A 14,840-nucleotide genomic window follows, 5' to 3' on the forward strand; every position below is an offset into this window, starting at 1 on the left:
TCGCGCCCAGAAAAAAATGAAACAACATTGTAATAAATTAGCTGGAACTGCACTTCCCTAGGGTTCAGTGACAGCATGATAAATAACCCTACGCACATACAATCTGGTTCTCCCTCTGCCAAGGCTTTCTACCACAATATTTTCAGGCCTTAAGTCATGGTCATCAACACTTGATTAATACAAGGAGGAAATGTTAAGATAACACTAGGGTGTATTTCCTTGAACAATACAAGATATTAACAGTATAATATTATATCTGGGTTAAGTTTTTATTGATGATTATAAGGATAATTATCTTTATATATAATTAATAGTTGAAAGGGTCCACTCCTCTTCATAAAGCAAATACTTTGAATAATCCCATAGGCACCTCTTAGGTTTGTTTATCTCTGACTTTTTTCCCAGTGTTATGAACAAGGTGCTTAAACCTTGCAGCATGATTTGTGTGCAAAATTTATTCCTCGCTCATTTTCCATTACATATATATATATATATATATATATGTGTGTGAATATATATACATGTGTATAAATACATAAATTATGTATATAATACAATTGTGTTTTATAAATATGTATATCACATTCACTTAACCTGAATCCATCAAACAAATTCAGTTATATTTATATAACTTTCACAGTAAAGGAATAACTTAGCATATAACTTTTGTAGTTAAACTACTGTTGTCAGAAATAAATCTGTATTTACTCTTTCTAGGCCAGTCATCTTTTTTCTCTGATAAATAAAGGTAAGCCATAAACATTTCTTTGCCATTAATTATTGCACTAGAGAAAATGAATGCTCAAATAAATAACAATAAAACCAATGTTTACTGAAGGCAAAGCTAGATAAAGGAAGAATACAAATTTTGTTTTCATTTTTTGACAGATGGCTTGAATAATTAACTCCAAGATACTGAACACAGAATTACAAATTTAATTACTATATGTATGTATAATTTTTGTCATATTTTGTCTCCTCTTTTAGGCCATAAAGAATATAATGAAATCATATTGTGATTTCACAACAGTTGTGTATACACAACTGTGCGATGTGTTTCTGTTTAAAGAGAGTAACAAAAGCATCTATTATGTTTTCAATATCCAATATATAGAATATATAGCAGGTACTGTTTTAAGATTTATGTTTTTCTTTTTAAATCTTATTTAATTTTAAAAATGATTATGTGGGTAGATACTATTACATCCTCTTTTTAAAAATGAGGAAATAGAAGCGAGTAATAGATTAGCTCAAGCCATTCAGCTAGCTGGAGAAAATGGTAAAACCAGAATTCAAAACCTGTAAGTCTATCTCAGGAGCTTCAGCTCCAACCCTGTGTGTTATCCTTCAAAAAAGAAAGCAAAGGAAGAGAAAACAGCATATCTGCATCAAATGGCCTTTCTCCCCAAATACATTTTCTTTATTTCTCAAAGCTAGGTATAACTGGATTTCATGGAACTCTTATATATCATCCTTAAGGAGAAATCCCTGTGATTAAATTCACCACATTTCCATCACTCCTTTCAATGCCCATTCCACTTTATTTAAATGAAAAAATTGAAATAAAGTTGGACAGATCTGAATGATTATAAAAATTGCTGCAGTACACCCAAGCTTTATTAACAAGGAAACACACTGCATACTGAAAGCTTATTCAGTATAAGAAATGATAAGTACAGGGAAGTTTCTTTTGTCTCATCCAAAGCAAGATCTGTATTTATTCATCAGGAAAAAAAAATAAATACTTCACTGGTAGAACTGCATCTTATTCATCTTTATAGCTTCAGGACCCAGTTCTGAGTATGACTTTTAATAGGCACTCATTAGATATTTGTTACATGCCTAATTGGCTCCAACATATTTGTCAAAATATTTTATTTCATAATTTGGATAATAAGCTATAGCACATGGAGTAAGTAGTCTTTGAAAGACTTTGGACTGCAAATAAAGAAAAAAATTCTTGCTCCATCTCAAATAGGAATTTATTAGAAAGGACACATAGAACTCAAGCTCAAAATATCCTGGGCCTTACCGGCACCAGAGAGGCCCCAGGAGCCAGGCAGGTTACAGTCCATGGGGTTGCAAAAGAGTCAGACACGACTTAGCAACTAAACAACAACAATATTCTTCATATGGCATTCTTATTTCATCTATTAATAGAAATATTTTTACTTTATTATTTTTAACAGTAGCTTTTTAGGAAAAATTTTAAAAAAACATAGCAGGAAGAAAGGGACTTGGTTCATAGATGAGAATATTTAGGAGCAAATAGTTGACATATTGGCTTCCCTGATAGCTCATTTGGTAAAGAAGCTGCCTGCAGTGCAGGAGACCCCCAACCAATTCCTGGGTTGGGAAGATCCGCTGGAGAAGGGATAGGCTACCCACTCCAGTATTCTTGGGCTTCCCTTGTGGCTCAGTTGGTAAAGAATTCACCTGCAATGTAGGAGACCTGGGTTTAATCCCTGGTTTGGGAAGATCCCCTGGAGAAGGGAAATGTGTTACCCATTCCAGTACCCTGGCCTGGAGAATTCCAGGGGGATGAACTCTAAAGTCCATGGGGTCGCAAACATTCAGACATGACTGAGTGACTTTCACTTCCACTTTTTACTTTTCAGTTGACATAACTCTATAAAAAAAAAAAAGAAAAAAGAAAACTACATAGTGAAATACCATTCATTTGTTACAATACAAATAACCAAAAAATCACAGAAGCACTATACTCTCTGTCAGGATCATGATTTTGGCATCTGGATGATGACTTGCTTGATTTGAATTCCATGGAATATCAATTACAAAGAACACATTTACAAAATGGCTTCAAAATGAAGCATACTCAGATTTGTATCAGCCGGTGTGCCACTAAATCCATGTAACACTCAGATACAGGAAGTGTTGTAAATACCTCAGTCTAAGAGACTGAACTGACAGAACTACAACTTTTCTATTTAAAAAAATTTTAAATGCAGGCAGCCCCTGCTTTGCGCATGAGTGCAGTACTGTATCAATGGCTGCAATGCTGGAACCACGTGGTATACAATGGGGAAAAATACAGTTGTCCTGTTCGCGCTAAAAACTGTGTCAAAATGCTACAAACTCAATGTCTGTTATAAATGTTTAGAGGCATAAAAAACAGGAAAAACTCAGATTTACTTACTACATCATAATTTCACTGGAAACACTGAAAATGAGTGCTTTTGTTCTTTGTAAAAAGTTTAACAAGATTACAGTAAGGAATAAGGAGGGAGCAATTTTTTCTATGCTTTAGGAAATTATCATACTCATTCCTATGTTTTCATCAACTTTCAATATTATGTCTTTTGCTCTTACAGTAGCACAAAATAGCTCTGAGTTCCTTTTATGTGAAGTTTTATGTTGGTGTCATTTGCTCTAGGGCATTTTTATCCTTTTCATCATTGTCACTTTTCTTATTTTATCAGTGAATTTGCCTTCATGGAGTTTTTCTGGTTGCATATCTAGAATCTAGGCCGCTTATCCACAGTCTAGAGTCTTAAGGCAGCAAGGTCAATCTCCCTTGCATCATCTGTGTCTTCAAGTACTTCATGTACATTCTATTAAATTTTAATTCCCAGTGCTATCATGTTTTGTTTCTTTACCAAATTTTCATTTTTGCTGACAAATTTCCAACTTCAATGATTGATTTCTATACAGTGTATCTTGGTTTTAGCACTGAGCGCCAACAAAGGTCCATCTAGTCAAGGCTATGGTTTTTCCAGTGGTCATGTATGGATGTGAGAGTTGGACTGTGAAGAAGGCTGAGTGCCGAAGAATTAATGCTTTTGAACTGTGGTGTTGGAGAAGACTCTTGAGAGTCCCTTGGACTGCAAGGAGCTCCAACCAGTCCATTCTAAAGGAGATCAGTCCTGGGTGTTCTTTGGAAGGAATGATGCTAAAGCTGAAACTCCAGTACTTTGGCCATCTCATGCGAAGAGTTGACTCATTGGAAAAGACTCTGATGCTGGGAGGGATTAGGGGCAGGAGGAAAAGGGGATGACAGAGGATGAGATGGCTGGATGGCATCACCAACTTGATGGACATGAGTTTGGGTGAACTCCAGGAGTTGGTGATGGACAGGGGGGCCTGGCGTGCTACAATTCATGGCGTCGCAAAGAGTCAGACACAACTGAGCGACTGATCTGAACTGATAAGAAAAAAACACAACTACAGGCTTTGTTGTCTGTGTTTGAACCGAACAACAGCTGTGCAGGGACCAATTGTCAACAGACTTTGAGAAAAGTAATGTAATCAGTCATTACTAATGATGCTCATCTCTTGTTTATGTGAATGATCTGTGGGCTGAAGAGCTATCAGCAAAGCTGGTACTTCATGCAATTGCTTACAGTTAATATAGAGCAGCAGTTGATATTTGAATATGTCATTCAAGTACTGGTGTTATTTAACTAAACCTAGATAGCTGAAATCCATGCATATCACAACCAGGCAAAACAAGGAGTATTTGTATTGGGATTTGAGGACACAAAGAAGCTGAACAATGAAAACTGTCGGTTTTTAAAAGATGTGAGGAAGAGAAGATATGATTTTACAAAAAAAAGAAATGAAGTTAAAAAGACATTTTAAAAAGTAAACTTGTTACTGAACTCACATAGACAATTCCATTTAATATGAGATTAAGAAGTACTGGAAAAAAGGAGGTAATGTAAAAGAAACATTTCTTTCTTGACAAAAGTAACAAAAGGAGATCCTCAAAGAGATTAATACAGCAGGATGCAAAGAAAGGGATTGGGGGAAAATCCAGCCAACAGATGCACAAAGAACATAAAGATAGTCTTATAAAGACAAAACATGCTAGAATTTTTTTTCATAAAGCCCTAGAATTAAGATAAATGTGAGTGCAATGTATGTATATTTGGAAAACCAACTGTGCCTTATGCTTTAGTTGCCTTTTTTTGCACCAATAATTTCTTAAACAGTATTCTGTTTCTATAGCATAGCTCTGTCCCTGTAGTGTAGCCGAGCTTTTCTTTGACAAACCAAGTAGTAAATAATTCATTGGCGCTCTGAGGGGAAAAATATCCCCAGCACACTGCTGCTGAAAGTCGTCCCTCCTCATAAGCAGAAGAGCTTAAGACACATATGGAGAAGCACATCTTCTCCCTGTTCAAGCACCTTCAGAATGAACCAGAACAGGGTGTTACAGCAGGAGGAGCTGGGCCTACCAGGCAGCAGCAGTCTGTTCATCTTATTAAAATATTTGGCAGCTGTTGTTCTTTAACTGAGGTTCATGGTATTTCATTGGCTTCATCGGCCAAAGTAAAAAGTAACGGTTTTAAGAACCAATAGTAGTTCATAGAGCTTATTTGATATATTTCCAACCCTTTTATTTCAGATGTGTGCTGATAAGTTGCTTCAGTCCTGTCTGACTCCTTGCGACCCTGTGTACTGCAGCCCACCAGGCTCTTCTGTCCATGGGATTCTCCAGGCAAGAATACTGGAGGGGGTTGCCATGCCCTCCTCCGGGGCATCTTCCTGACCCAGGGGTCTAATCTACATCTCTGGCATCTCCTGCATTGGTAGGCAGATTCTTTACCACTACCTCCACCTGGAAATAGTTTATATATATATATTTTTTTTTTTTAATTCAAGTATGGTTGATTTATGTTGTGTTAGTTTCAGGTGTACAGCACATTATTCAATTTAACATATATATATATATTTTTTTTCAGATTCTTTTCCCTTATAGGTTATCAGTAAATATTGAGTATAGTTCCTTGTGCTATGTAGTAAGTCTTTGTTGGTTATCTATTTTATTTATAGCAGTGTGTACATGTTAATCCCAAACTCCTATTTTTTTTTTTTTTTTTTTTGCCATGTTGAGTGACATGCAGGATCTTTGTTTCCAGACCAGGGACTTAACTCCTATTCCCTGTAGTAGAAGTGCAGAGTCCTAACCACTGCACCACCAAAGAAATCCCCCAAACTCCTAGTTTATCTCTCCCTTCTCTTTCGCCTTTGCTAACCACAAATTTGCTTTCTATGTCTGTGAGTCTGTTTCTGCTTTATATATAAGTTCATTTGTGTCATTATTATATATTCTTAAAAGAGATAGAAGACTACAGAATGGCAGGGAGATAGCATGTGCTTGAATCAAAGAATAAGGTTGAGACAGAATGGTTGTGATGGCTCCTTCTAAGGATGAAAAAATACATTAGCTATGGAAACAGGTAGTAAAAACACAGATATCATACAAAGCACTCATGAGGACATGAAAAAAGTAAAAGCCTCTTTTTTAAAAAATATATAATCTTTTCTCAAAATCTGAAGAATGGACTCAATAAAATCTGATTTTATTTTAAAGGAAATATCAATGTGTTCTAGCCAAATGCATCTATCTTTCTCTTCCATACCAGGTACAAAACAAGTGGAAGGAATAATATAAAAAATAAGATATTTATGTTGCATATCTCTAGGGGCCCTGGCATGCTTGACAAAATTCATACTATTGATTTCTCCTCTATCCCTATGAGATAGGAAGCAGGCAGATATTATTAGACAGTAACACAACTAACATGCATATGTAGAAGCTGGAAAGGTGATGATCTTGAGAGGAGCCTGGATTGGCTGGTTTTCTGCCTTTAGGGGGAGGAGAATGGCTGCAGAGGAACTGCTCTTTCTGAAACCCACAAGCCCCTTCCCCTGCACTGGGACTTCTTTTGCCTGGAGTTCTTCAATAACTAAATTTATCTGACTAACTCCCTAATGAATACAAAGTCTTCAAGTAAATAAACTTTCTGGTTCTTTTCTGCTCACTTTCTTCCACTTCCTAATATCAGTTTGCCCTGTAGTTTTGAATCCCTTTATCTGTAACCAATTTCTAAGCTTTGTTGTTCTTCACTTGCTAAGCAGTATCCAACTCTTTGTGACCCCCATGGACTGAGCACTGCAGCATGCCAGGCTTCCCTGTCCTCCAATACCTCCCAGAGTTGGCTCAAATTCATGCCCATTGAGTTGGTGATGCTATCTAACCATCTCATCCTCTGCCACCTTCTTTTCCTTTTGCCTTCAATCTTTCCCAGCATCAGGGTCGTTTCCAATGAATCGGCTCCTTGTATCAGGTGGCCAAAGTATTGGAGCTTCAGCTTCAGCATCAGTCCTTCCAATGAACATTCAGGGTTGATTTCCTTTAGGATTGACTGGTTTGATCTCCTTGCTCTCCAAGGGACTCCCAAGAGTCTTATCCAGTACCACAGTTTGAAAGCATCAATTCTTTAGTGCTCAGCCTTCTTTATGGCCCAACTCTCACATCTGTACATTAAACTGTTACTAAATTGCACATCTCAAACTCTGTCTCCATAGGCTCAGAAGGAAATCCAGACCCTCTTAATTTTATTGATATCTACATATTTCTGCAAACCCACAGCAGCTGTCCCTCTCTTATTGATTCCTTGCAAATTCCAGTCTTTTTGATATGCTATTGAAGAACTTTTTAAAGTCTCTATACATGTATATTGTTACTCCCTTACCAATGGACCGTGGAAATTTGGCCATAACAAAGGAAGGAACATCTGTGTATACAAAATGATGTTATATTCAGAATCATCTCTGCCTTGACTTTGGCCTTGAAAGAATGGTGGTATTAATTATCTTAACAGCTGAATCACTCTGGTAATAATATGTAATCTAGAGCTCACATTACATTTACCACATGTTTTGTAATGTACTAAACATTTACATTCACTACCATATGAAATACTTATGAGGTCGGTATTTTTATTGCATGCACTTCCAGCTTAAAGAGACTTCGAGTTCAGATTGCAAATTGTCCACAGTCCCACAAAAGCAGGTGTGGAATAGAACTCAAACCCATCATTCTTTCACTGTGAGTCATGTGTTCTGAACCACTAAATTTTAATGCTACTAAAATTGCGGGCTAAGTAATACTAAGCTATATAGTTTTATTACTAATAAACAATCTCAAGGGGACAAGAGAAAGAGATTCAAAAAGTTGAGGTGTTGGGATTAGCTGAGTTATATGCCAAATTGCTCATATTTTTCTTCTTTCATATTCATGGAAATATTACATTTCACACTTTAGCAGAATGAACTTAAGTTTCACAGTTTATGTAGCTGCTTGCATATATTTTCGATAGCCTGATCATATTTCCAACATTTGCTCCCTACCCCATCTGCAACTTGAGACCTTGAAATATGAGAAATAGCTTTCACATCATTGCAATGTGTATGAGATGATGGAGGAACAGAGGGCACATAAGAATTAAGTATAAAATGTAGAAATACGACCTCAGGTTCCTGTCATTTTGAAGAGGACACCATAAGTTCCTAATAATCTCCTATCAAGAAAATCACATCAGATCTTATGGCAGTAGGTGTTGCTTTGCTCTTTCCTTCAATATTGAAGTTGAAACTTTAGGTAAAATATGAGAATACTATTATCATTACGTCAAGAAAAAGACTGTAGTTGATATCAAGGCTTCTCTCACCACTTAAATAATGAAGACAATATCAGTCAAGTGAATTTTGATGGTGCGCCATAATTTACTTAAATATACTTTCTCTCTTCTGGACGTTTTAGGGGTTTATTTGCAGAATTATTGTTTTGTAACATACAAGAAAGGCTGGGGTATTAGGAGCTCTTTGTTTAGGGCTTTTCACCGGTTTAATTTTATATAACAAAAATATGAAGGCTCAAAGACCTGCTGGGTCCAGCTTTCAGGTGTCCATTACAATAGATCAAACCAAGGATGAGTAGAGTAGAGCTGCAGGATGTTTGTCAAAATACCCATAGCGATTTTTCAAACACCATGAGTTTAACCAAACAGAAAGTTGTTGGCCAATTTCCCTTTTGCTCTAACTTTTATGCCCTTTTGAACTTTATTGAAAAATGAATGTGTATTTCTGGTTCTTTTTGACTTTATTCATCTTAATTCTATTGATTTATTTATAATTTTTAAGAACTCAATTTTGTCTGGAGTAATAGCAAGTCATCGTGTGTCTCAAAGCACAATTTTACATATTTAAATCCATAATTTTCATGGTGTTTCCTTTAACAAGATTTTTAAGTTGCAGGATCCTCTTTTTTTAAGGTTAAATAGGATCCCATTATATATATAGACCACATTTTATGTCCATTCATCTATTGATGGACATTTAGGTTGTCCTCACAATTTGGCTTTGTGAATAGTGCTGGAATCAACATGGAAATGTTAGTACTTATTTGAGATCTTGTTTCAAAAAAGAGTAACTCCTGCAATATGCCACAATATGGGTGAATCAGGAGGACATTATGTTAAATGAAATAAACCTGTAACCAAAAGACAAATACTGCATGACTCTACTAATGTAAGGAATCTAAAATAATCAAACTCATGGAATAAAAGAAGAACATTGTGTATCTAGGAGCTGAGAGGAGAGGGACATAGGGAACTGCAATCTGATGGGTATAAAATTTCAGTTCTACAATGAATAAGTTTTAGCAGTCTTCTGTGCAATATCATACCTATATATAATAATTCTGAGAGGTAGGTTTCATGTTAACTGTTCTTAATCAAATTAAATGTTTTTAGAAGTTTTGTAACACAATAAAGATGAGCAGGTCAAGGAAGTCAAACTAACCTATTAATTATTAATTAATACTAATTACTAATGAGGATTGATACTATAATATAAATTATTTTAAATTTATTCAAATAACATTTATTTTTCATTTGCTATGTGTCCTTTGTAAGAGTAGAAATATGAAGATGAAAAATTACAGTCATTGGTTTTAAGAAGTTTAAGGTGATACACAAATCACAGAAGATCTTCAAGGAATGAAACCATCAATTATGCTTGGCTTGGAGTCAGGGAAAGATAACAGGGAAAGAGTTGTTGACAGTTGAGTCTTAAAAACCGAAGATTAGCTTATCAGATGAAAGAGGGGTTGGCAAGCAAAGAGATTTCTAAGCTAACTAAAAATACTTCTAGAGGAATAAAGATAAGAGATAAATAGGGGTACCAAATGTATGATTAGAACTGGTGTAACAGACAGCAGGAAGTGAGTTTGAGGGAATGAAAAGCCCTGATTTCTAAGAGAATGTGCTAGATCTTAACTTTTCAAGGCAAGACAAGTAAGTTAATATTTATTCTGTGTGATAAAAAGGCATTAAAAGATTATAACAGGGGAGTATTATATCTTTTTGTATCAGTAATAAAATTATAGCAGCAATATGAAGGGTAGATTGATGGCAAAAAGACAGATCTAGGGGTACCCCCTCAATTTAACTTTTGCAATAGTCTAGGCCAGGGATCATATAGGCTTGCATGAAAGTAGCAGGAGTCCAAACAGAGAGAAAAAGTAAGAAATCAGAATTATTTCGTAGTATAATTTAAGAGAAATTAATAACCAATTATATATAGATTATGAAAAAGAGAGAAAGACTGATAATGGCTGAATTAACTGCTTTAGGACACTGTATTGCTAATAAGACTCATTGAAAGGGTATATGACATTTTAGAACATAAACAGATTCCAAGGAAAACAACAAATTCAGCTTTGGAAAATTTATAATATGTGATTCATAATTTAGAAGTAAAGCAAGTCATCAGAGTTGGATTTATAAGTCATTAGCATTTCTGTGACAACCAAATTACTGAAATAAATAAGACTGTCAAACGGTCATATAGAATAAGCAATAAAGCACCAAGGACAAACACTAGAAAGCACTATCATCTTAAAAAACATATAAAAGAGGATGAATAGTGATCAGAAAGACAGAGGTAGAGGCAAAGAGACAAGAATCATGAAACAAAATGTGTTTAAAAATCCAGGAAAAAGTAAACAAAATCCTAAGACTTAAAAAACCTAAACAAGATTAGAATTGAAAAGTGTCCACTGGCTTAACAATTAAAAGATCATAGATCATCAATTTGACAGCATTGATGAGGATAGAAACCAGATGAAACAAGGGAAGAATTACATGAGATTTAAACCTGTGGACAGCGTAAGGATAAAGGTAGGAGAATCTTACCATGGAGAAGGAAAGGGAAGCTGATACCAGAAGGAGAAATATAATTTAAACTTTATCATGTTCAACTTTTGAGAAAAAAGCCAGAAGAAAGATAATAGATTAAGATAGGGAGATAGAATGCGTTATGAGAAAAAGCCCAGGGGACTCTGGACAAGAATGAAACAAAGAGTGTAGTCGGAAGTATCAACCTTGAAGAGGATGAGGGAGAGAATAAAGGCCAAGTTACAGTGCTCTTCTGATGTGCGGAGGCAAGAAGGTACGAGAGCGCCTGCCTAAAGGCTCTGTCCTCTGTGAAGGTGTTTCCAGGTTATCACCTGAAAGGAGGTGAAGGGGGAAGAAGGTTTGATCAGAATGGTTGAGGTTTAGAGCAATTGCTGAGAAAGCATGGAAAATTAATGAAGGAAGCACTGGAGGCCTGACAGAGATTGGATTTAATGAAAATTTAGTAATATTTGTTTATTCATGTATATATTAACTCAATATGCCAGCAAATCTGGAAAACTCAGCAGTGGCTGAAGGACTGGAAAAGGTCAGTTTTCATTCCAATCCCAAAGAAAGGCAATGCCAAAGAATGCTCAAACTACCACACAATTGCACTCATCTCACAGGCTAGCAAAGTAATGCTCAAAATTCTCCAAGCCAGGCTTCAACAGTGCATGAACCATGAAATTCCAGATGTTCAAGCTGGATTTAGAAAAGGCAGAGGAACCAGAGATCAAATTACCAACATCTGCTCGATCATAGAAATAACAAGAGAGTTCCAGAAAAAACATCTACTTTCGCTTTATTAACTACACCAAAGCCTTTGACCATGTGGATCACAACAAACTGGAAAATTCTTAAAGAGATGGGAATACCAGACCATCTGAACTGCCTCCTGAGAAACCTGTATCCAGGTCAAGAAGCAATAGTTAGAACCAGACATGGAACAACAGACTCTTTCCAAAGGAGTATGTCAAGGCTGTATATTGTCACCCTGTTTATTTAACTTATATGCAGAGTACATCATGTGAAATGTCAGGCTGGATGAAGCACAAGCTGGAATCAAGGTTGCCAGGAGAAATATCAATAGCCTCAGATATGCAGATGACATCACCCTTATGGCAGAAAGTGGAGAAGAACTAAAGAGCCTCTTAATGAAAGGGAAAGAGGAGAGAGAAAAGTTGGCTTAAAACTCAACATTCAGAAAACTAAGATCATCGTCTGGTCCCATCACTTCATGGCAAACAAATGGGGAAACAATGGAAACAGAGAGAGACTTTATTTTTTTCAGACTCCAAAATCGCTGCAGATGGTGACTGTAACCATGAAATTAAAAGACGCTTGCTCTGTGAAAGAAAAGCTATGACCAACCTAGACAGCATATTAAAAAGCAGAGACATTACTTTGCCAACAAAGTTCTGTCTAAAAGCTATGGTTTTTCCAGTATTCCTATATGGATGTGAGAGCTGGACTCTAAAGAAAGCTGAGCACCGAAAAATTGATGCTTTTGAACTGTGGTGTTGGAGAAGACTCTTGAGAGTCCCGTGGACTGCAAGGAGATCCAACCTGTCAATCCTAAAGGAAATCAGTCCTGAATATTCATTGAAAGAAATGATGAAGCTGAAGCTTCAATACTTTGGCCACCTGATGCGAAAAACTGACTCATTGGAAAAGACTCTGATGCTGGGAAAGATTGAAGGCAGGAGGAGAAGGGGACGACAGAGGATGAGATGATTGGATGGTATCACCAATACGATGGACTTGAATTTGAGTAGCCTCTGGAAGTTTGTGATGGACAGGGAAGCCTGGCGTGCTGAAGTCCGTGGGGTGGCAAAGAGTCAGACAGGACTGAGCAACTGAACTGAATTGAACTGATATTAATATATTCAATAAAAATTGATTGAGCATCTACTATGCCTAAGGATTATCTGGCTATTAAAGAATTAGCAATGTATAAAAACAGAAATTTTCTATCTCATGGTATTGGAAGGGTAAATGAGAAAGACAATATAGAAGTAAACTATATACTATACTCTGGGTTTTGCTTAATGAGGATCACACTTTTTGTCTTCACAGGTTGATGTCAGCTCTAAGTGAATGTAGTAAGTGAATGCTAATGTATTGTGAATGCCCATTTTAAATGATAAAGGGTTTCATAAATGATGACCCCATGACCCAGATCTTGAAAACAAGTGCTGTGGTTGATGAGTGGGACATATGGAAGAAAAACAACAGAAGAGAAAAAAAATGCATTTTCATCACAAGATAAAATCATATGAAATTACGAAAGTGAAAGTGTTAGTTGCTCAGTCATGTCCGACTCTTTGCCACCCCATGGACTGGCCCGCCAGGCAACTCTGTCCATAGAATTCTCCAGGCAAGAATACCGGAGTGGGTTGCCATTTTCTTCTCCAGGGGATCTTCCCAACCCAGGGATCCAACCCATGTCTTCTGCATCACAGACAGATTCTTTACCATTTGAGCTACCTGGGAAACCCATTAAATTATGAATGTGTATTAATATCAATGGGCTTCCCTGGTTTCTCAGCTTTAAAGAATCGGCCTGCCAGTGTGGGAGAGGTGGGTTCTATCCCTGGGTCAGGAAGACCCCCTGGAGAAGGAAATGACCACCCACTCCAGTATTCTTGCCTAGGAATTCCCATGGACCGAGGAGCCTGGAGGGCTACAGTCCATGGGCTCACAAGAGTCAGATACAACTTAGAGACTAAACAACAACAATTAATGTCAACACGGTGCTTTTTTCATGTGTACTGAGCTTTGTATGTGCCTGAAAGAGATATGACTCTGGTTCAGCTATTGTTGAATAGGCAGTCCAGGGTCTAGTCATGGATACAAGCACTTAACACATAATTCAAACACAATGTAGTGTTATGGGCCACAGAGAGGTGACCTGTTCTCCCTGGTGTAGCCAGTGAAGGCCTTCTGTCTAATAATACAAAGACTGAAGCATGAATAATGAAAGGAGTTTCACAGATAAGTAAGCAAAGAGATACAGGAATAACAATTCATATTTCCACAATAATATTATGCAAAGATACGACATTAAAGCCCTTGGTGATAAAACTGACATTTCTTGTATCAGTCTTGGCCCCAAAGAAAATGCAATTCAGTGGTGAATGTCAGTTTCATCAACATGCCTCAGGCCCCGTGGGCGTTAGTCTCCCACTCAACTACATAAAAGGGAGGGCACCGAATAAAACAGTACGAACATCCATCCATCAAAAACACAGTTCTGTTAGGAGACAAATTTTGATTGAATTTCCTCCGCAGAGTATTCAGGTCTCCATGTTCATCAAAGGATTTCATTTAAGTTACCATTAAAGTAAAATTAAGTTGGTATTAACCTTGTCTATTCAAAGGATGCCACTGCAAGGTAAACACACCGTTCTGATGTGAATGAAAATGAAATGATAAATTGATTCACCTACAGCTTGGAATGGATGGAGTCCTTCTAATGAGTGATTACCTGTGGTATAACTATATTGATTGTGTTTGTACATGTCAAATGAGGCTGGCAAGGATGAACTTGAGCAAATCAATCTTGGAACCTGCTAGGATCGCAGCCTCCAACTTTCACAGGTACTAAATCATGAACTTTAAAAAAACACGATAAAAAAAAAAACTGCAGAAGTTTGTAAGGTACCGATCTCTTCCCAAAACCATTTGAATTGTTGAAGGATTCCTTACAAACATAAAAGACAAACACACACTCAAATAATGACTTACCGAGGATAAATACTGACAAGAGTTCATTTGGAGACTGTTCCAATTCCTGTCTGCTTGATACTATGAGGAGGAATTATTTATTTCTATTTCTGTTTATTTTCGTAA

Source organism: Bos mutus, chromosome 23 (assembly GCF_027580195.1).
Source record: "Bos mutus isolate GX-2022 chromosome 23, NWIPB_WYAK_1.1, whole genome shotgun sequence".
NCBI classification, from domain to species: Eukaryota; Metazoa; Chordata; class Mammalia; order Artiodactyla; family Bovidae; genus Bos; species Bos mutus.